Genomic DNA, 22,646 nt, shown 5'->3' on the forward strand with positions numbered 1-22,646 from the left:
CCCACTCCACTTGCTGCTCCTTAATATAAGGACTCATTGTTCCATTATGCGATATTACCAGAGCTGGATTTTCTACACTAAATCAGTCACTTCATGGATAATCCATGACTTCAGTTTCTATTTGTTTAACTTCTAACTTACAAATCCTCTGTTGTAGATTTCCTCATTGTTTTCTTATTTTTTTTTGTATTTTGAAATGTTCCATATCCAGATGCCTTTGGATTTATTTCTCTTCAAATATCTTTGTAGGTGCTTTTTTTTTGTATTGATTAGTTTGTTTTTTTTCCTTTCCATAAATATTGTACCACACAGATATCTTTTTTCCCATGTCAATGCTTATTTTTTATTTTATTTTATTTTATTTATTTATTTATTTATTTAACATTTGTTTACTGGGAAAGTCTGACTTGGAACGATCCAATTTTCAGAGGAGGCTCGGGGGAGAAACACTCCAGGCGCATGTCTTTGTAACATGGGAGGAAACTGGAACACCCAGAGGAAAATCACATGAACACCAGGAGGACATGCAGACTCTACACAGAAGGCACCCCGGCTGAAAATCACACCGGAGAGCCTTTTGCTGTGAGTCAACAATGCAAACCGCTGCACCACTGCACTGCCCAAATCTCTGGATTACATTCTTTATATTTTTGCACTGCCTCTGTCACTTCTTTTTTCTAGGTGGCCCAAAATGTCTTCATTTGTGTAATGCTTTTCATGGATCTGTTGCATTAATGAACCTACATTTTTATTTCAAGTTTTTGACATTTTTTTCTTGTGCAAGCATTTTTCTTTCCTCAAATTTCCCTTTTAATCTTTCTGAATATTTCTATTTAAAAAGTCTTAGTTTTCTGCATAATAGTAACAATGCATAATTTATTCCTTTTCCTCAATAGTCCACTCTGTCATCTTTACAGCTCTTTTTCGGCTTTCAGTTTTGTGCTTTTTGTGGGGTACTACTTCCTTCTATAACAGGGGGGCATCCTCTCCCTGGGTCTGGCCTAATCCCATTGTAGGACTATTTCTGTGTTTTGAGGATTCTACAAAATCATCTTTTTCCAGTCCTGGCACCAATGAGTACACCAGGATTGGGCACTTTTTTATCCTAGGACCTGTGCACCCATCTGTCTTTTTTATTTTTAACCTACCTCCCTCCCATGGTATATGCTATATAAAAAATATAGTCTATATATCAGTGTCATCTTGGTGAGGTTTTGTGAAAAGTGGTCTACCATGAGAAGGTATTCACCAAGACTTTAGGATTAATTAATTTCCAGCAATACCACTCTGCTTTTTGCGCTGATTTTATCATCTCTCCATTTGGACCCCTTATAGCTTACTATAGGGCATCTCCATGTTCCTGGATGACATAAGAGTTTCCTGAATGCAACTCTTTTAAATACCCATGATGAAAACTACTTTTATGATAAGTTATTTCAATTGGTGATCTATACTGCAAAAGCTGGGTACACCCAAAAATGTCTGGACTTAATAAGTGATAATTCCCAATCACAAATAGTGAGCCAGCCTCTAGGTATTAAAATACCGTAGACCTTTTTCATGCCAATATCACCCCCCCACATGTATCACTCTATCCCTGGTTAAATCTAACCACAAACAACTATAACAACTCAAATGCTCCTGCCATGAACAAATCAGAATTTAAGGACTTCAAACATATAAACCTACTCAAACTCTATGATGAAATTTTGAAATTTCCTTGTAATACCACCCGTTCTTAATCAGTATCACTTGCTACTTATGCAATAGACTTCTACTCCCATTTTGAAAGTATGTTGATCTGATATTCCCTACAAAACAAAAAGGCAACCTGGTGACCCATAAGCTCTATAACAAAAGGAAAACACTTCTAAAGTCCTATAACAAAATTAAATCCACTCACATTTAAGAATCTGTAAAAAGAATAGCAAAGGACTTAAAGACCATCAGGAAGGTCTAAGCCAAACACAAACTGAAAATTGCATCTGAAGCCAAGGATAATTATAAATCTTTATTTAATTACATCAGGAAATTAAGAAACAATATCCAGCAACGTTATGAACTAAACCAAATTAGCATCACCCTCTCTGATCTCAACACATTGCTAATATACCTGCAGATACGTTTATTACCAACTTCACTGCAAAAACAGTCCTCCCAAGTCTGCAAATTCCTGAATCTTTTACACCACCTAAGATCATAAAGGAACATGTCCTTACTGTGCACTAAAAGAAAAAGATAACACATCTATAGGTCTAGACAACTCACCTGGATACCTAATAACTAGTACCAATCATGCCCTCATGGGACTCCTCCCAAATTTGTTTAACTTAAGTTTTTCCACAGGATGTGCCCCCAAAAGTATGGAGAATTGCTGTTATGATGCCCTGTCATAAGCAGAGCCCCACAACAGACCTCAGGAATTACAGACCCATCAACCTAAATAGTCTAGTCTGCAATGCTATGGAATGCATCATTTCTGGCTTCATAAATGGATACATCAAAAATCTTATACACCTAGTCCCACAGCTTTTTTATCAAAGGGGGGGTCATGTCTACAAAATTTAGTAAATCTCTTCAAGAAGTTCACAGAGGTGGTACATAGTGGTCACTTAGTCCACTCAGCCTATCTTGATCTAACCAAGGCAACTGTCTCCAAGAAAGAACCCATATAAAATTAAAGTAGGAGGTTCCTCATCACCAAGCAAGAAAGTAACTAGCAGTGTACAACTTGGCTTGTCGTGGTGCTCTGACACATCCTTTTTTGGAATATACTTCTCCAACCTGCAAACCTTAAACTAAGACATATAGCTAGTTTGCCACTGACTACAAGTTGGATGTTATTGCATGAGCACACCTTGATACCATACCTCTACAGCAAGAACTAATCCTTACAAACCAATAGTGTACTGAAAAATGACTAAATTTAAATGACAAAAGCTCAGTATTGCTGTATGTGGAATAAAAATCTTATCCCTAGCTAACAATATAACTAGCACCCCATTCCATACTGATTAATACATGATACAGGGCCCTTGGCACCATGTTCATAGGTTCATAGATTAGTACTAGGCTAACTGCCCTTCTGGGCCATTTTAAGCCAAGCCAATTACCCCATGTGAGAATCAAACTCTGCACCTTGTATCTGTAAGGTAAGCACCTTAACCATTATGCCAACCTCCCACCCCTCATTATCTTCCTCTTTTTTACCACCATGTAGCAGCAGTAATCAGGAAATCCTTCTGTTTAACACAGCTGATATGTAAGAGTATCTCATCTAAGTCAAAAGAAGTTATCATCCCTCTACTCTGCTCCAGTTAGACCAATTATAGCATATGTGACTATCCAGGCACATCACCCTGCAAGACAAACAGCTCCACAAAGAGTACAACTAAGGAACTAAATCTCCACCACCATACAAATAAAACATACTGGTGGGAAAATTTTATTAAACAACATTTACCCCATCTCAGGAATAAATTCTCCTTACATAATAAACAGAGTGTATTACCCTTGCATCAGTCAAGATGAACTTTGATTACTGGATGTGCATCCACAAATTCATCCCTGGCCTGACTTGATTCACTGTTGTAGAAGTGGGAGGTACATCATGACTGTGCTGGCAAGGCACAAATGGTCTCACATTTTAGTTTCCTTGTAATTCCTATGATCCTATAATCCCTATGATCCTCTCTAGATACTGAAGAACAGAGGGGAAATTCTCAATATTATTTTTTTCCTCTACTGTAAGCAAGATCTAAACATAAATCAATTTAGAAAGGGAAGATGGATTGGTGGTTGCAGTATGTAGTGATTCCCTGGAGGTATGCAGCACAGTCAGCTTGCATGAAACTGCACTCATTGCAAGCATTCTTTGCCCTGGAAGAAGCTGACATTTGTGCAGTCACAGAAACCTAGTTCAAAGCTGTGGACAGCACCCCAGCTATACCAGATTACTCATCCTAGCATTCATTCAGCCCCAAGCCGTGGGCAGCAAAACAAAAGGAGGTGGAGCTGCAATGCATATAAAAGACATACACACCTCTAGGCTGGTCAAACAGTATGATGCACAGGAAATACTCCAGGTGCAGTTAGCAATTGACAAGACCCCTATTCAAATCATAGCTAGCTACAGGCCTCCAACTCTGACTCAAGATGCCCACTCCACCTATCAGGACCTCTTCGGATCTATCAAGATTCAACCCTTTACCCTGATCCTGGGCGACTTTAACTATCCAACCATAGATTGGAAGAAATACTCATGCCAGAACAGAAATGCCTAGAGATTCCTTGATTTTGTCAATGCAAATGCCTTGGACCAGTTGGTTGACACCCTCACAAGAGGCAAAAATATCTTGGACGTGGTATTAACCAACATGAGTGACCACTGAAGCATCCCTACACTGTCATCTTCCCTGGCAAGATCTGACCACAAAGCAGTCACTTTTGAAGTCACCATCTCCTTGACCCCCCCCCCCCCAGCAAGGGTCATACAAAAAAAGTCTCCAAAGCTGATTACAACCTCCTGAGGGAAGGTATAAACTGCTTCATAGCCCCCCCCCCCCTCCACAGAAACTGGCACATATGTCCAAACTTACACCAAAGTAAAGCATTACATGGGGATAACTTTAAGTACTACAATAAAGTAAAGCATTACATGGGGATAACTTTAAGTACTACAATAAAGTGAAGCATTATATTGGGAAGCTGATAAAATTGACAGTGATTAGAGTAGTGCAGTCTGGGTGCAAACTAAAACATAATATTACAACATAAATATCACAATATACATAGTGGAGGCTGATCCAGTGGTTTATAGGGAAAAAGCCCTGACTACAACCTGGGGAAACAGAATTCGATTAGCGGCTTGAGTACTTGACAGAGTTGGCTGGGAGGATGTGAATGTTCCTATCCTGGGAGGAAGATACATAATGATGTCTCTCTAGTGAAGTTCTAGTGAAGACTGGACCTAGAGAGGTTAGATGTCAGGCTGGGAGAGCAGGAAATAAAGTTCAGTGTATACCCCTTAGGGGCTGGGGGATGGAGCATACTATAGTTTCCCACACCCAGCCAGTCACAGTGTGTGCTAGGCATGTATCTGAAGGTAACTAGGACATTAAAAAAAAAAAAACAGTCCTCAGACCCTGCAAATGTCAGCAGTACTCCTGATGCTCGGTCCACATGTCCAGTGAGTGAAAGAAGAATGCCTGTACTGAGCCCTCATATATAAAGTGGAAGGGCTTACTGGGAAGAGAAAACTCTCAAAAGTAATGGAGTACTGGATGAAAAAATAAAAAAAATACATAGTGGCAATAAACTGTATGATGATTTGGGGATTTGGAGTCATGGTTCAATAGCTCGGAAAGCACCCCAGCCATGCAGGGCTATAATGCCTTCCATACATTCAGAAAACAAACTGAGCACAAAACAACCAAAGGAGGAGATGTACCCATCTTCATTATGGATAGGTACACCTCGAGAGTTGTCAAACAATATGACTCTCTTAAGTTTCTCCCACCATGAAACAAGAAAAGTCTACAGCATACCTGGACTTACTGAAGTCACCTGCATACAGCCCAACACCTTATGCATAGGTGATTTTAATTATCCCATCATCAACTGGGAAATGTACATGACCACAAACATGCTGGCTCAGAGGTTCTTGTACTTTCTCAGTGCAACTGCTCTAAAACAGTTAGTCAGAAAATCTACAAGAGACCCACATGTCCTGGACATAGTACTCACTAACATGGAAGAGCATTGCACCCCACCCATGTGATGTCCTCCTGGTTAGGTTGGACCATAAATCAGCCTCATTTGACATAATTATAAGACCGGATACCCAATGAAGCTCAAAAATGTTTAAGAATTTTTCAAAGACAAATTACTTCCTACTAAGTGGTAGTATAAGAAGTTTCAAACCCCTCTCAAATGCAAATAGCATGGACTTCTATGCAGTGGTGTACACCAATGACCTGTATAACCATTTAAGGAGTTGTACAGAATCAACTGTACCTTACTAGATTAAAATCAGGTCTTGCTGAAAAAACAATCCACCCTGGTGGGTCCTAGTATAAACAGGCTATACAACAAGTGTAAGAAACTAATATCCAAGAACAAGAGGGAACTGGCTCAGCAGAGGAAGAAATTCCTCTCTAGCTTTAACAAACAAATTAGAGATCTTGCCAAGTCCTCAAAACTAATTAAAAAGCAAAAGTAGCCTCCCTAGCTAAGGATAATCAGAAGGCATTCTTTAAGTTTATTAAAATCTGAAAAGGAATACCCATCTATGCACTAAACTGGTTGTGAATGGCACCACCCATGCTCCACCAGATGTAATAGCCAACCTGCTAGCTGACAGATTTGGAGCAAACTTCACCCCATGTCCCTTCCAGTCATCCCCCACAGTATACCTGCCATCAATCCTCAGCCTATAATCTCAAGAGAGCAGGTCATCTTGGCACTCTTCAAGGCCAAACACACAGCATCAATGGGACTAGATAACATCCCAGGTTGCCTTTTAAACAACTTAAAACATGACCTAGTTGACCCACATGGATCCCTGTTTAACCACAACCTGTGAAGTGTCTATGTTCCAGCAGAATCGAGAACAGTAACAGTAATCCCTCTGCACAAAGAGGGACCATCGACCAACCCTGTGGATTATAGGCCCATAAACCTGACTAGCTTCATCTGCAAGGTCATGGAAGGTCATGGAAATAATCCTTATGAACCTTAATAACAAGGACATAGGTAATCTCCAAACTCTGGACCAAACCCAGTTCAGATTTGTTAAAGGTAGAGCATGCCTGTTAAACATGGTTGACTTCTTTGAGAAAGTCACTAAGTCCCTGGACAAGGGAAAGATAATTTATACCTGCTATCTTGACCTAGACAAGGCATTTGACACAATCCCCCACTCAGGTATTGTTGAGAAACTCTCCTATTTGGTAATTAATCCTTACACTAACAGATGGGTAGGCAACTGGCTCATCAACAGGACACATACTGTCAAAGTGTATGACTTCACCTATAGCAAAAGGCCAGTCACCGACATATCACAGTTTTCTGTGCTGGGTCCCTTACTGTTCAGAACTTATTTCTCAAGTCCAGGCAAACTTGGACAGCCTGTGGCTGACCAAGTTTGCTGATGGTTGCAGACTGGTAGCAATCACTGAGTCCCCCCAACACTGTTAATGTACTGCAGACATGGTTAACGCAGATAAATGATTAGTGTTAAAGTCATAGATTAAAAATAAATGCAAAAAAATGCATTAGTATTCACTTTGGGAAAGCTGACATTCCTGCTAATTACATTATAGACAGCAACCCCCAAGTGTAGACCCAGTGATACATGATCTAGATACTCAGGTTTAAAGCAACCTGAACTTTGACCACCACTTATCCACAGTAGTAAGGAAACCCTTCTATGTGACACATCCTATAAATAAAGGCATCCCATCTAGATCTATGGATGTTATAATTCCATTATACCCGGCCCTCATCAGACCACTAATTTAGTATAATGCTCCCTTTTGCATGTACCTCAACAGACACCTGCAACAATTGGCGAGATTATAGAGATTTCGCACCAAGAAACTACAGGGCACACAATTTCAATAAGCCTTAGACAGAAAGACTGAAAGCATTGTCACTGTATCTGTGCCTGGCTTACAGGGCAGTCTCTGACCTGGAACTGATGGAAATGTTACACATTCGTAAATCAAACTGCATGAGGGTCACTCACTCCAGGGGATCTTATATATACATACATACATATATATATATATATATATATATATATATATATATATATATATATATATATATGTACATACACACACACACATACACATACACACACACACACACACACACACACACACACACACACACACACACACACACACACACACACGCACGCACGCACACACACACACACACACACACACACACACACGCACACACATTGACATATAATTGACTTCCTGTCAGAATTTGCACATAGTATATACAATTTTTTCTCCTTGTTTACGTGATTAAACACACAGTAATCATTTAAATGGGACAGCATGCATCAGTAGGGAAACTAATTTGATGTAAATTGTCATTCTGATGGGTTTCTACAACCCAGTACTTTCACTGCATTTCTATTAATGAATGTTTTAAACTACTATAAGGGTATGCAAACTGCAGCATCAGTGCCAAAGTAACTGAAGAAAACAAGGCACAGAAACACGACTGGAAGGATAAAATGTTAAAAGTTTAATGAGGTAAGAGCTTTCACACCAAATACTAGTGCTTCTTCAGACCATATAAAAAACTACATCAGCAAACACTTACCTACAGCTTGTATCATTTAAAGAGACATCATGCTTTCAGTGCAGGTTTAATAGAAACCCTGTCATTTAGACCTGGGTGTTTATCAGCTTGCCATAAAATAATCCAATGCAATTCTCTGCTTTCAGTGAAATTTTTCACATCACCTCCATGTAAATTTTCAGAAATAATTTCAACAACTTGAACTCTAAAGTCATGTTAATTTTCATTCTGCATGCAGCATCTGGCTAGTGCATTTTTGGTGTCACCATTCCTAATACAATACATATGCTCCCTGACTCATTCCATCAGTGACCTGTTAGTTTTTCTACATAGAAACAGTGGCAAACTGTGCATGTCACCAGATAAATCAAATTTCTCATTTGACAGTTAGCTTTAACTTCAAATTTATACTCAAACTGGGTGACTGGATGAATAAAATACGTTGATGTATTAATAAATGTACAGAAATTGCATGTAAGGCATTGTTTAGTACCTGCACAACCACCACCTAGTCTCTTTTCTTTTTATTTTGCATTTTTAAAGGAAAGTTGCCTTTTAAGAGATTTCTTGTTCTTAAAAGCAAAATTTGGTCTGTGACCAACAACTAATTTCATTGTCTAAGCTCAATACAGACCAATTCGACTTAATAATTTCCATTATGCCAGTCATATCACTAGTATAAAATAAAGACATAGGCACACTATTCCTATCACTAATGACCTGGGGAGACTTTGCTTCAAAGACTTGGTTTGAAAAATATGGCTTTGCCTTATTTACCTTTTGTGTAACTCCCATACTAATGTTCCTTTCAATCTCACATGCTTTATAGCCCCTTTCATGAAATTCTTTTCTAAGCATCTGGACATCTTGCCTGAAAATTTCATCACAATTATTCAGTCTTGACGCTCTCATTGTTTGACCCCTGATAACATTCCGAAATATATGGCCAGGGTGCATACTGTTCCCTGTGCAAGGTGGCATTCCTACAAGATTTTCTATATAATTTAGTCTGGAGGCTTCTGGTTGTGTCAGTACTAGCACATACGGGAAATCTGTTTCACTAGTAGAGAACCTGTATGTAAATTTAAAAAAGAGGTAGTGAACTCCAAATAGCTAATGAACTGCATAAGCTGTTCTTCAGTCACACTCACACACACACACACACACACACACACACACACACACACACACACACACACACACACACACACACACACACACAAAGTCATCTACAAACCTCCTGTAGAAGCTTACACGTGGGGCATATTCATCCAAATTTAACAGGCAGTTGTTCTCCCACTCAGCCATGACTATGTTGGCGTAGCTGTTGGCACAGGGTGTTTGTTTCTATCAGTGCCAAAGTGTGGTATCTTGGTCAGTGTTTTTTTTTTTAAATCGGAATTTTTTTCAATTCCAAGCCAATTTTTTGAGTGTAATTAAAGACAAATAAAGTCAATGTATTTAAAATATATGTCCACATCCAGGTACAACAAGTCATGATTTTTGGCACACAGCTCAAACAAGCTTGGCCTGCTGAATATTATGAGGAATATGTGTGATTTCACTGCCAAAAGTCCCTCCATCATGAATACTACACTGTAAAACATTTCTAGCCACTTTTGCACATAACATAGTGTGATAATCTCTGTAGTGAAGCTCTTTTTTTCCTCAGTATTCATCTCTAAATGCCCTGTGCCAACTATAAACAGCCTGGTTAACTAAGTATTATTAATTAAGTATGAGTGTGTCTAGTAAAGACTGATCTGTTAATTAAGTAAATAAACAAATAATACATGACAATTATATTTGTTTACTATGAGTTGTAATGTATATCCATCAGTCACAATTTTTTTCTAAAACAGCATTACAAGTGATGGGGAAAACACTTTAAATGGTTTAAGTCTACTCATTAAATGCTAGTGGCATTTCCAGTCATTGCTCTAGGTTCATCCCAGTAACACTGCTAAGCATCTAATATTGCCTTCTCATATTTTCATTAATAATTGCAGAAATATGGTACATACAAGCAGGCCAAGATTTCATCTTAAAGCTAACATAATGGCCAACACAACTCTGTTGATAGTTGATCAGTGTCTTGTGCAGCTAAAGAAATATTACATTTCATTAATATACTATTTATGCCATCATTTTCATATTTCTCAAATTATCTCAGCATACAAGCACACAGAACTGCCTGACCTCATACAAACACTTTAAGGTGGATGAAAAAAGTGCTTCTGAGAGTCTGGGTAGAATGGTTACTGCTGTATTATAAGTTATTTACAAAACATTATACGCATTTGTATTTACTGTGTTTACTCTTAGAATGGTGCCACTGTAAAAACTGGTTTGTGCTGAAGTTTGCCATTTGCACTTTTCAGTGACGTTTATGGTTCTACAATATGAATGTTTTTGTTTGAATTGTGAGGATATAACTTGATTTATTATTTTGCATTGTTATGTAGGAACAATATGATGTTTATTTTAAATTATAATGCATATTATTTTGTATTAGTATAGGGCATATATATATATATATATATATATATATATATATATATATATATATATATATATATATATATATATATATATATAATCTATTAATTGATGATTTAGATTAAGTATGTCAGTTTTATGTGTTTATATTTATTCATTGTTTATTTATTTTTTTGTTAAATAATAGCACTTGCACTTTAAATTTGTGAAGCACATTTGGTGCCAAAAAGTTATTAAATTAGCGTATTGATACACAATTAATTATTCTGATGAAGTCTGCATGCTTAGCAGAGGAAAGCGCTTAACGTGGATGTTATAGTTTGGATGTGTTTTATTAAAGTTTTTATTTAGTCCGAGCCGGTGTCTCATCGCTGCCTTATTGAACCTAGCTGATGGTCGTTACCGTCTGTTTCTTTTCCTTTTCTACAATATGAATGTTTTTGTTTGAATTGTGAGGATATAACTTGATTTATTAAAAGGCTCGAAATGCAGTTATTACAAGTTAGAGCACAAACTTCCAGAGCTCTACTGGGCAGAATGACTTAATACTAAAACAGTGAGACAATTGCTCAAGACAATGAGCATATCCAATTAGTTGTATCCTTTACAATTCATGACATATTGCCATCTGACCAAATTCAATCACAAAAGATGGTTATTTTAGTGATCACCCCAATAGTTGTTTTTGTCCTCACTACTTTACTTGTTTGATATACTCATATACTTTGTATTTTAAGAGAGTGTGTGTGTGTGTGTGTGTGTGTGTGTGTGTGTGTGTGTGTGTGTGTGTGTGTGTGTGTGTGTGTGTGTGTAAATGTGTGCGTTTGTATGCTCAAAGTTCTCAAACTTCTCCACACTGACTTTTCCTGCTGTTTGAGAAATATAAAGATAAGAAGTGGGGGAAAATGAATTCAGTAGGTCAGGAAGGAAACATAGTACAGAAATCTCATTCCAGACATAGTTTCTCTTTTTTTTTTTAGTACTATGGGTGACGTGCAATAAAATGAAAACAAAAGATTTACAGAACCAGCATGTAAATTGTTTGGATTGCAAACTATTTCTAATGAGACTACCCATTAATTTTAATTTCTTAGGTTTTAAGAACTAGGATATGAAACATAATATTTGTGGGAATCAGTCAAAGACTAATATTTTCAATAGTGATTGCTGACTTCTGTTAAACATAGACTAAAGATGCATGGCCAACACAACCAGAATGTAGTATGAGGGAGTAAAGAACTAGAAAGTAAAATGACAATGCAGTGCATTACATTGGTTTGTTATATAATGAGTCAGTGTGGGTCAGGGTAGGGATTAGAAGCTTGGTTATCTCTCACTATCAAGATTAAAAAAAAAAACTTTTCCTACCATCTGCACAAGAAAATAGTGCATGTCTTGGGTGCTGTAAAGGATAGCTACAGAGTTTCTGCAGTAAAAGCCACATTGCAAAAAATGCATAGCTGTACATACTGTTGCACAACCACTATCTAGGGGTTCTCAGAAAAGTGACCACCGTGAACTTCCTGATATAGCCACAATGAATTTAACTCCCATCATAACCAGATGTAATCCACTTTTCTGAAGGCTGGCCAAAACATCTGTCCAGCTTTAGTCATAAAAGTAAATAGCTTCAGCAGATATAATGTACATTGTGCATCTTTACTTTATGAAGATGCCTCTAAAATACAAAGCAAGTCAGGAGTGGACTGAAAAAAACTATTACACAACACATAAAAATAAATCCTTCTTTTGACATTTACAAAAAACCTGTTCTTGATCTGAAAAGCAACAGAATGGCTACTATTAGGGGTGAAAAGGTTACACTGCATCATTAAATGACTGCATTTAGAGTTTGGGATGGAAACATTAAACATTAAGAAAGGGTTATGACACATTTCTGACCTATATCAGTGTTGTTAATGAGAGGATAGAGTAAGTGTCTGTGAACTAGGTGGTTCGCTGATGACATCATGCAACACTCAAGTGCTTTTCTGTGATATGCACAGCCACTGATCAAAGCTACCATAGTTGTGTTATGGTACTTTGTCATGGTAGCATGTAGTACTCTGGTAGTATCCTGACCTATATCAGTACCACGAATAAGCCACAGGGCACAGTCATTACAGTGATGCTTGGTAATAGCATCTAGCACTCTAGCCTCATTATGACTGTTGTAAAGCCACTAATGGGGGAGTGACATCTGCAATATGGTGCACATGATGCTACAGTGATGACAAACCTATGACACGAATGTCAAAGGTGACACACCACAACATTTTGGGTGACATACCAACTTTCAACAACCAACACCCGAGTTACTGAAGAAACTGAATGAACAAAAATACAAGAAATATGTGACCCTGTACTTATCTATTAAAACTCAGCAACAAAAAGTCATTAATTGATGTGAATCAAATCATATGCAATGTGTTCCATATTTTTTTCAGTTCAGTTTAAAATTACTGTTAAAACTAGGGTAATTTTTGGTGCACTATTTTAAGCCCTATTATAAATAAATGAATATGTAAAAAATGTTTCTCCTTTGTTTGGGGGGGGGGGGGTGACACGTCAGCAGAGTCAAAATAGGCATTTTTCAAATTTTCGACATGCTGAGCCCAAAAGGTTCACCATCACTCAGATAATGTATAGTCCTCCAGCATAATTGTGACCTGCAGAGGTGGCACTAAAAATGGGCAGAATCATCTGTTAAACAGCTGAGGTTCCCCCATTGGTAATATGTAGTCCTCTGGTAGTGTTAATTATCTTCATGCCACTGTGACCGAACATAATAGCACTGATGAAATGGAAAAGCATCTGTTGCCTGTTGGTACCATGTAGTATTATGAAATCAATCTGTCCTAAATAAATGCCATAAGGAAGGGCAAAGAATCTGTATGGGAGGTGTGAAATTGTGTGAAGGCTGCATCTAGTGTTCTGAAATCATTTTAAGTTACAACACTTGCAAAGACAGAGGTCACAATATCTATTTGACAACTGTGGTAATCATAGGTGAAACAATGAAGTGGCCTTGCATCTTTTTAATATAAGGTAATGCCACAAATGACATTGCAGTACAGTATAGTTTGAAAATATATATGGAAAAGAAGGAAAGCAGTATAAAATTGTCAGTAAGATGCTTTGCTGCAAAGATGCAAAAGTGACTTTCAGTTCTACCAGCTTTTACTTGCCTACTGTGCAACCCAACGTTAGTCATTTCTTTCCTTTATTTCCCAGGTGTGCACTGTAAAAGGCACTTCAGTGCTCCAGTGGGGCTACATTGTTATCAAAATGTTATAAAACTAAATGACAGTCATGCAGCTGCATCATGGCTGTGTGTAGTGATTTGGGGTCATGCTGATCAAGGGAGTGGCATAATGAAGGGACACTGCATCTCCTTCATAGCTCTGTTATTCCAAATTGGAACCATACCTACATGGCACCACTTTAACTTACAACAGATGTTCAATGTTCAATGTTTAGCAACAATCTCATGGAGGGAGCAGAGTATCTGGTAGGGTATTGTTTCTGCTACACATATTACACTTAACACTATTCTGAGTTAGGATAATGATGGTTGGCAAAGCATCTTTTTGACAGACACACCATCCCTAGGTAGTCACATGGTGTTCTGATGCTGTTCAGTCTGCATCAAACCAGGTGGCAGGCACAGAGGGTTTTTGTAACAGCTGTACTATTTCACAAAGGTGTAATGCAGTGCCATGTTCTTTCTCCCTTTAGACTAGAGAAAATGCCACTAATGAAATGATGGGCATCTGCCTTATGGCTGTGACATCCCTCTGTGTCTTCAGTCTGACCTGTAGCAGTGCTGTTGAAAGGTAGGCCAAGCATCTCGGTGATGTTTCTCATATTTGTTTGTGGTAGTATGTAGTGTTATGAACCCACTTTTTGATTGTGTCATTTTTAAGGTGAGTACATTTCAACTCTATACATTTTCTTAACTAGGTAAGCCCACTGGACAATCTGCTGCTAAGACAGAGAAGAAAATAAGTATCTCTGGTAGTAGGACACAAGCAGAGCATAAGAGCCCAGCCAGGAAGGTGAGTATCCTTGAACTAATCCTTACTAATGCCAAGAGAGTGACAGTAACTGGCACAAACGTGTCACTGACCAACAGCAAATATGCCATTCTTTGTTTGGTCATCCTTGAAGTAATGTTGACCACACCATAAATATGGGGATACGGGGTGATACAAAGGTATAGTTTAGTCTCCCTGCAAACATCATGATAAATAATATGGAAGGGTGGTAGGATACGAAAGCGGTGAAAAGGCGGCATTAAGGAAATAGGGATAAAGAAAATAAAATCCTGTATGGGAATAAAGAAACACCGGAACAGTATACAACCTATCAGGTTAAAGAGAGATTGAAAGGCAGAGAGAGCGAGAGGGAGGTAAGACCATATTTATCATCTGGACAATCAGCAAAATTATAGCACTGATCATAACATTCAAAGCAGATGGTCTAAAATGATAACACCTGCATTTTACTCAAGGGTAAATTCTTACTGTTAAGAGAGTAGGGAGGACAGTATAAGAATTTTAAAGTACATCACTATCCCTCCTCCACTGTCAGTAGGCATGCTTTGTAGAGTTACATTTTGTTTGTATTTATCAAATGAAATACCATGTTTATTACTGAGTTATTTGCTATTTTTATTTATACCAGTTTCATGCACTCATGACCATTTAGTGTACCTACTACACTACTGTTCTTGTACCTGCAGTAAAATAAATAGGAGGTATATAAAATTAGAAGCATACTATAAATAACTGACACAGCCTGTGGCAAACCATTCTTTGCTGCAGTGTAGCTGTTAACTTTTCTTCTGTACACTCATAGCACTGCAGAAAGAAAGCAGGCAGATGATTATGTTTGCTAAACACTGAACACTGAACATCAGGATTTCTGTCAGTTGTAAAAAATACTTCTAGGCTCCTGCATTTTAATTACTCAGACACTCACCTTAAGTATTATGTGAATGTCATCTGCAGAGAGTTCATCCTCTATCAGTGTTTATACTAATGTGGAGAATAGATTCTCAGCACCAAGCTGTCTGAGTAAAGAACTATCATCTGTATCAACATCTAGAATCTGCACTAATTACCAACAACCTTAAAAAGTATAAAACTAATGCTTTTTGCTAGCAGATTTCCACCGTTTCACAGCATCAGATTACTAACTGAATGTGTCCTCCCCATATATTGTATCTTCAGGTGTATGCATTGAAGCAAAACATCCAGTGGTACCTGATGATCAGTAAACACTGAAGACAAATGAGCAGAAAATCAGCAAGAATCATGTGAGAGAAATATTTATAATGTATTTTAGGGAATTGTCTTTCACTGAGTGGCAACACATGGTTTCAGAAAAGGACACAGTACCAGCTGTTACTCTCATTTACTGAGGCTGTGTTAAAGTGCCTAAGATGGGTAATTTTTCTTGAGCTCACTAAAATGTTTAGTTTAATAGACTATGTATTGCTTCTGTCTGAATTAAAGATTTATGATTTCAGTAACACTGAAAATGACTAAATAACTGATTCAGTAGCTGGCCAGAAAATAGGACACTTCCAAGACTTAACTGAGCAGCATTCATTCAGTCAACCATTTAAAACAGGAGAACTGGAGTTATCATTTATTTATTTATTTTTTACAGTTTTATGTATGCATTGCCTATCAGTCCACAAATGTGCTCACACTGCACTGGCAACGTAGATGATATAATTATTTGAAAACATCATAGCGATTCATGGCAAATGGGAAGGAAGTCTGGGAAATGTGTGCACATGTTCAGACAAACCTGAATGTAAATTTCTTCAGAACTAAAATGATGGTACTTGGCTCACACAAAAGGCTGGCTGGAGTTAGAAAGTGTCTGCACATCTCCTCACTTACAGGAGTGAAACTTGAAGCAGTAGATAGCTATAAATACTTGGAAGTTTGTCAGGACACATCCTTCAGATTTTCACTGTTCATAACTAAACTGTGACAAAAGCATAGCTGTGTTGTCACCTTTCTACAAAACAACACATTTCCTCTCTAAAGAAGGGAGTTCATGGTCATGGGTGTGATTTTTCCAATGTGTTTGTAGGGTTCCCTGAAAAGCTGATCAGTTAACTGAAATCTGTCATTTTATGACTATGGCACCATATAGGGGACACCACTGTGGGACTCTGGCTGAGGCCAAGTGCTTGCTTATCATTATCAAAACAAACTCCTCATCTTTTCTGTAATATAATGCTTAACCTGGATAATTGTAGTTATCTGTACAAAATTCTTAGAATGAAAACATCATTACAGTAACTGGACAGGCGAAATTCTTGGTTACAGTCAGGGTGTTCCACAGGGCTTTGTCCCAGACCCTTACTTGTTTAAATTGTATCTTTCAGATCTAACTTTTTCATCTGGCGTATTCTACAGTATTCATGCAGATGACCTGAAACTGGGTAAACTGATTACATGAGTTACAGATAAGGCATGTGTGCAAAACAACTTGACTAAATTGACCATTTGGGTACAGGAGAATAATATGCTGATAAATACATCAAAAGTTAGGCATATGAGATTTGGAACACATAAATTGAAAGGTGAATATTTAGTACAGCACACAGTGATTGAAAATGTAGACTCATTTAAGGACAAAGGTATATGGGTAGATCCAGCTTTGAGTTCTTCTAATCATATCAACCAATTGTTCAATGATAGTTACAGAACTATAGGTTGTATAAAAAAGATTTATAAAGTCTAGGAAATCAAAAATTATGAAGTCATTGTTTGTTAATAATGTTAGACCCAAACTTGAGTATGGAATAACAGTACAGAAACTCTATGAGAAAACAAGCATGAGTAAACTGGAAAGATTACAGCGGAACTATACCAAGGGCATCCACGGATGTGAAAATTTAAGTTATTATAGAAGACTAAAATATCTGAACTTGTACAGTGTCTCTTACAGATATCAAATAGGAGATGTCTTTCAGGTATATAGGGCATTTAGAGACAACTACCTCTGGGAATGTTTGGAGTTATCAAGAAATACTAGAAAATCATCAGACAACCTATGCAGAAGATACTATAGGAATGAGAAGTGTAATAATTGGTTGACTGACAAAGTAGCTGATACATGGAACAGACTATCAAATTACATTAAAGCAAATACTAGTTTATATATTTTAAGAACAGCCTGGACACTTATTATGGGAACAAGTGTTTTGGTATACTGGCAAGCTAGAAGAGCATTAATGCCCATGCTTGAAATATTTGTATGTATGTATGTACAAAAGAGAGAGAGAGAGATTTAGTGCAGATGCAGGGAATGACCTTGACACTCCATTACAGTCTAAGTGCACCCATGAGGGCCTTCTCACTAGTAGAATCACAGATGGGGACTCCCATTCCACACAACTTTAAAGCTCTTCCCTCCCTCTCAGATTTTATGAGAGACTTCAAATTTTACCTATTTAATGAAGTATCCTGTAAGTATGTAAGTCATGCAGCTAAACTAATTCCTGCAGGAGTTAAGTATAAAAATTTAATTCAATTTTGCCTGCAAAGAGAAGTGCATATTAATTAAATGATGGGATAAGTTCCGGGTTATCATGTTATCAAATGTATGTTGTATGCTTACTACAATATGTCTGTTTATGGTATGTGTAAGTAATCCTAATATTATATATTTTTGTCACATAAACTTTTGTTAATTTTTGTAATTATAAGATGTGGTATAGGGGAGATTGTTACATCCCAGATGGCAGACCTCCTCTCGGTGATGCAACACTGTCAGGAAATGGGTATCCTGTCAACCCCAGAGGCCTACAAATTTAACAAATGGAGCAGCCTGGGGTACAATGACTATTGTCAGGGTAATAACACATAAGTAAGCATAATAGATCAGCAGTAGGCTTAGCTAAGGTGGAGCCTTACATGTGAGGTTGCTGATCCGTGGCTGATGAGACACATGCAGGACAGAGCATGATAGTTCAGTTGTACAATTGTATCACATATATGTGATATTGATACCTTGTATTTATGAGGAGGCCTCCCAACTGTTACTGATGCAGTCAAGGTTATTCAGGAACTCGTCATACATTTATGTATACAATTCTTCCAACAGTTCCTGCAGTGTGTACTTTACTGCAATGCTGTGACATGAGGAAACAGAAAGGCCTTGCTTAGGGAGCATCAGCTGTTTACTCAGTGTTTTTGAATTAATCACTGCGGTATGCATTCGCAATTTGACATGTTGGCCAATTGGTAGTCTGAGAAAGATTTACTTCGCTGACTGTAATGTTGGTAGGTACTGGGTATGGTTGTAATGGAATGTCTGGAAGTTTGAATTTTGATATTCATATATCAAGGTCATGGGAGTAGAAAGGGCTAGTCTGAGCCAGTGCACTTTCCTGCATGAAAAATAGAAGTAAAATAAATAAACAGGCAAACAAATGGTTATCATTAAAATGAGGAAAGCCAAAAGAAGAATGAAAAGGAGAATGATAATTTTTTCTGAGGATGTAACAAAAAGAGAGAGAAAAGACAGACACCGTGGCCTAATGGTTAAGGTGTTTGCCTTACAAACACAAGGTACAGCGTTTGAACCTCACAGGGGATAATTGGCTAGGCTTAAAATGGCTTGCAAGGGCAGTTAGCCTAGTACTAACCTATGAACCAAGGCTCATCTAGCAAGCAAAAGGAGAAGAAGATGGTAACAGACATAGAATAAGACAAATACAAATTTTAGATACTCTGGGAAATGTAGTTAGAACTTTGCTATGCTTTAAGGTTGAACCTGTTGTGAAATGTTATTAATGTATGCTCCTAATATTTACTTCTTATGCTATCAAATGCATGTTTGGTTTATACTTACTGTGCACTGTTGCTTCTTTTGTAATTTTTCTTCACCTACAAGCCATCATGAAAATGGTACATCTAAATTAGTGCTTTGCACTGGTTAACAAATAAATAAACAAACAAGTAAAATTGGCAGTATGTTACTCCATTTAAAGAGGAGGGACATTTGAAAACGATGCAGAACAGAAAGGGTTATAGTATTCTTCTGTTATACCTGTTTTGTTATATAGCAAAATTCAGATGCTTGTCAATGTAAGAATGTTTTGATTAAGTTACCACAAATGTACATGAAGGTATATGCATCATGGTACCTTTTTGGTATTCAGCAATCCTCCAACACAAAAATATGCAGCACTACAAAGGGCCAGCTTCACTGCTGTGCTGAATGTTAATAAGGCAAATAATGCATTCCACAGAGAGAGATGTGCTAATTAGCCATGTGCTGTCTCTCCCCAGAAGTGCCTCCAGGAAGGCATCTACAAAGCACTCAGCTGTGCAGATCAACACAACCATCATCAGCAGCAAACATGTCTGAAAGGCCATCCTCAACAGACTATCATGATTGTGGTGGAGGAACCACTAGACACCATGGTTTACTTTAAAAATGCCATAATAATACTGACATCAAAATGGAGATCAGGGAGTGAGGGGAACCACCAGACACCAGGGATTAATGTTTAAAGTGCCATATCAGCACAAAGATTACTATAGCGCCCAAGAGCGGGGGATACACTAGACCACCAGGGAATAAGTGCCATAATGACATCAACGTTATGATGAGAATGGGGGGGATACACACTCTAAAGTGCCATAATAACACCAACTTTACTAGAGGGACCTGAAGTTGGGCAATGCAGTAGATACCGGGAAATATTCCTCAAAGTGCTGTACCAGCACCAACATTACTATGGGGACTAGGGGTGGGGGGGATACACTACACTCCAGGGAAAACTCCATAAAGAGCCCTAAAACACAGTGCAGCATAGTGGGGATGGGGAGGGGGGGACAACAGACACACTCTAAAGTGCCATAATGGCATCAGCTGCAGTATGGGGATGGGAGTGGGGGAACCACTAAGCACCAGGGAATACATGTTAAAGTGCCATAATGGCACCAGCAGTACTACAAGGATCGTGGGACGCCAAGGCTTACAATGGCACCAGTGTTACACTAGGGATCAGAGTGGGGGATGCACTACACCACCAGGGAATAATCTGCAAAGTGCCCAAGGAACAGAATCAACAAATATAACAGAGATACAAGGGGTGGGTAATACACTAGCCACCAAGGACAGTTCTGTAAAGTGCCATATAGGCAACAACATTGTAACAGGGATTTTGGGTGTGGGGAGACACTAGACCACTAGAGACTCATACATATGTGCCATAATGGCAGTAAAGTATTACAGTGTTGGGGAGAACCACAGGCAAGTAGTAGGGGCAGGAACATGGCACATGTGTGTTCATGTCTGTGTACTTGTGTGTGTGAGAGAGTGACTGTGGGAATGCCACTGCCTACATGAGCAGCACTTTACCACCATGACATTCAGATAAGCTTTGATCTGCACATCATGGCAGTAAGTGCAACTCAACAAACATGTAAATTTGCCAATAATACAATCTTCCATCATCGTGGAGAGCATGTTTCTGAATATCAAATGGGCATATCACACTGGAAGGGCATTTATACATTTCTGGAATGATTTTATCTGCCTCATTTTTCTAGCAATGTAACTTAATATGAAGCTCATGATCACATTCTTTTTAAGTAAAATTAAAATTCATTGCCATCTAGATTTAGTTTCATAGTATAGTACTAGGCTATCTGCCCTGGGGCATTTGTAAGCCTAGCCATAGTGATGTGACTTTTGCCACCCCATGAAATGGTACAAAAACGTACAGAATAAATCTAGAATACTGTGCCTCTGTCTAGTAGTGACACAATGAAGGTCCCCTTATATAATAGAATTAGTTTACTGTGCCCCTGTCTAGCAGTGACACAGATGTGACCCCTGGGGTAAACTTACGATCTCCCATCCACTCATCAAGATTTCTCTTGAAGAGAGTCAGTGAGGGGCTCTGCCTAATATGAACTGGGATCCTGTTCCAAAGCATGAGAAGCCTCTGGGTTATGAATCTATCCCTCCAGCATTTCCTATTCATACTTTTGCCGAGGTTTAAGTCTTTAGCTCTCATGGTCCTGATGGATTTGGATTTTTTGAGGTGGAGCATGTCCATCAGATCCTGATTGGACATGTGCCTTGTCAGGCAGAGATCACCTCTGAGCAGGCGGTATGCTACTGAATAGAGCTGAAGTTTCTTTAGTCTGGCAGAATAAGACATATGTTGGAGACCCTTGATCCTTTTGGCGAGGTACTTTTGTGGTCTCTCCAGCTGTTGCAAATGCCGGGTGAGGTACATACCAAATGGGGCATTGTACTCAATCATGGGTCTGATGAGGGAGGAATATAGGGGTACAATGACATCCTTGGATCAGGATGTGAATCCCTTCATGATGAGGTGTGCAAGGTAGAATGTTTTTCTAACCACTTTGGCAAAGTGGGTGTCAAATGAGAGGTCGCTGTCTACTTGGGTCCCTAGGTCTCTGATTACTTTTTCCATACTCAGTGGGTTGCTGTCTATGTGATAATTTGTGGGTACTTTGTTTTTTCCAAAAGGGATGACTATACATTTTTTGGCATTTAGTTTAAGGCCGTGACTACGGCACCAGTTGTCCGTTTCAGTGAGGCCTTTTTGTAGGATGTGTGTGTCTGCTGGTGTATCGACTATGGCGCCTAGTTTGCAGACATCTGCAAACTTTGTCAGCCACAGCCCTCCCATGTTTGCTTTAACATCTGAGAAATAAATGCCGAGCAAGAGGGGTCCCAGGACAGATTCCTGTGGGACACCACTTGTGACTGGCTTTGAGTCTGACAGTGCTCCAGCGATTTTAACTTTA

The sequence above is a fragment of the Protopterus annectens genome, chromosome 11.part0, assembly GCF_019279795.1.
Source record: "Protopterus annectens isolate FY-2018-M chromosome 11.part0, PAN1.0, whole genome shotgun sequence".
Taxonomy (NCBI): Eukaryota; Metazoa; Chordata; order Ceratodontiformes; family Protopteridae; genus Protopterus; species Protopterus annectens.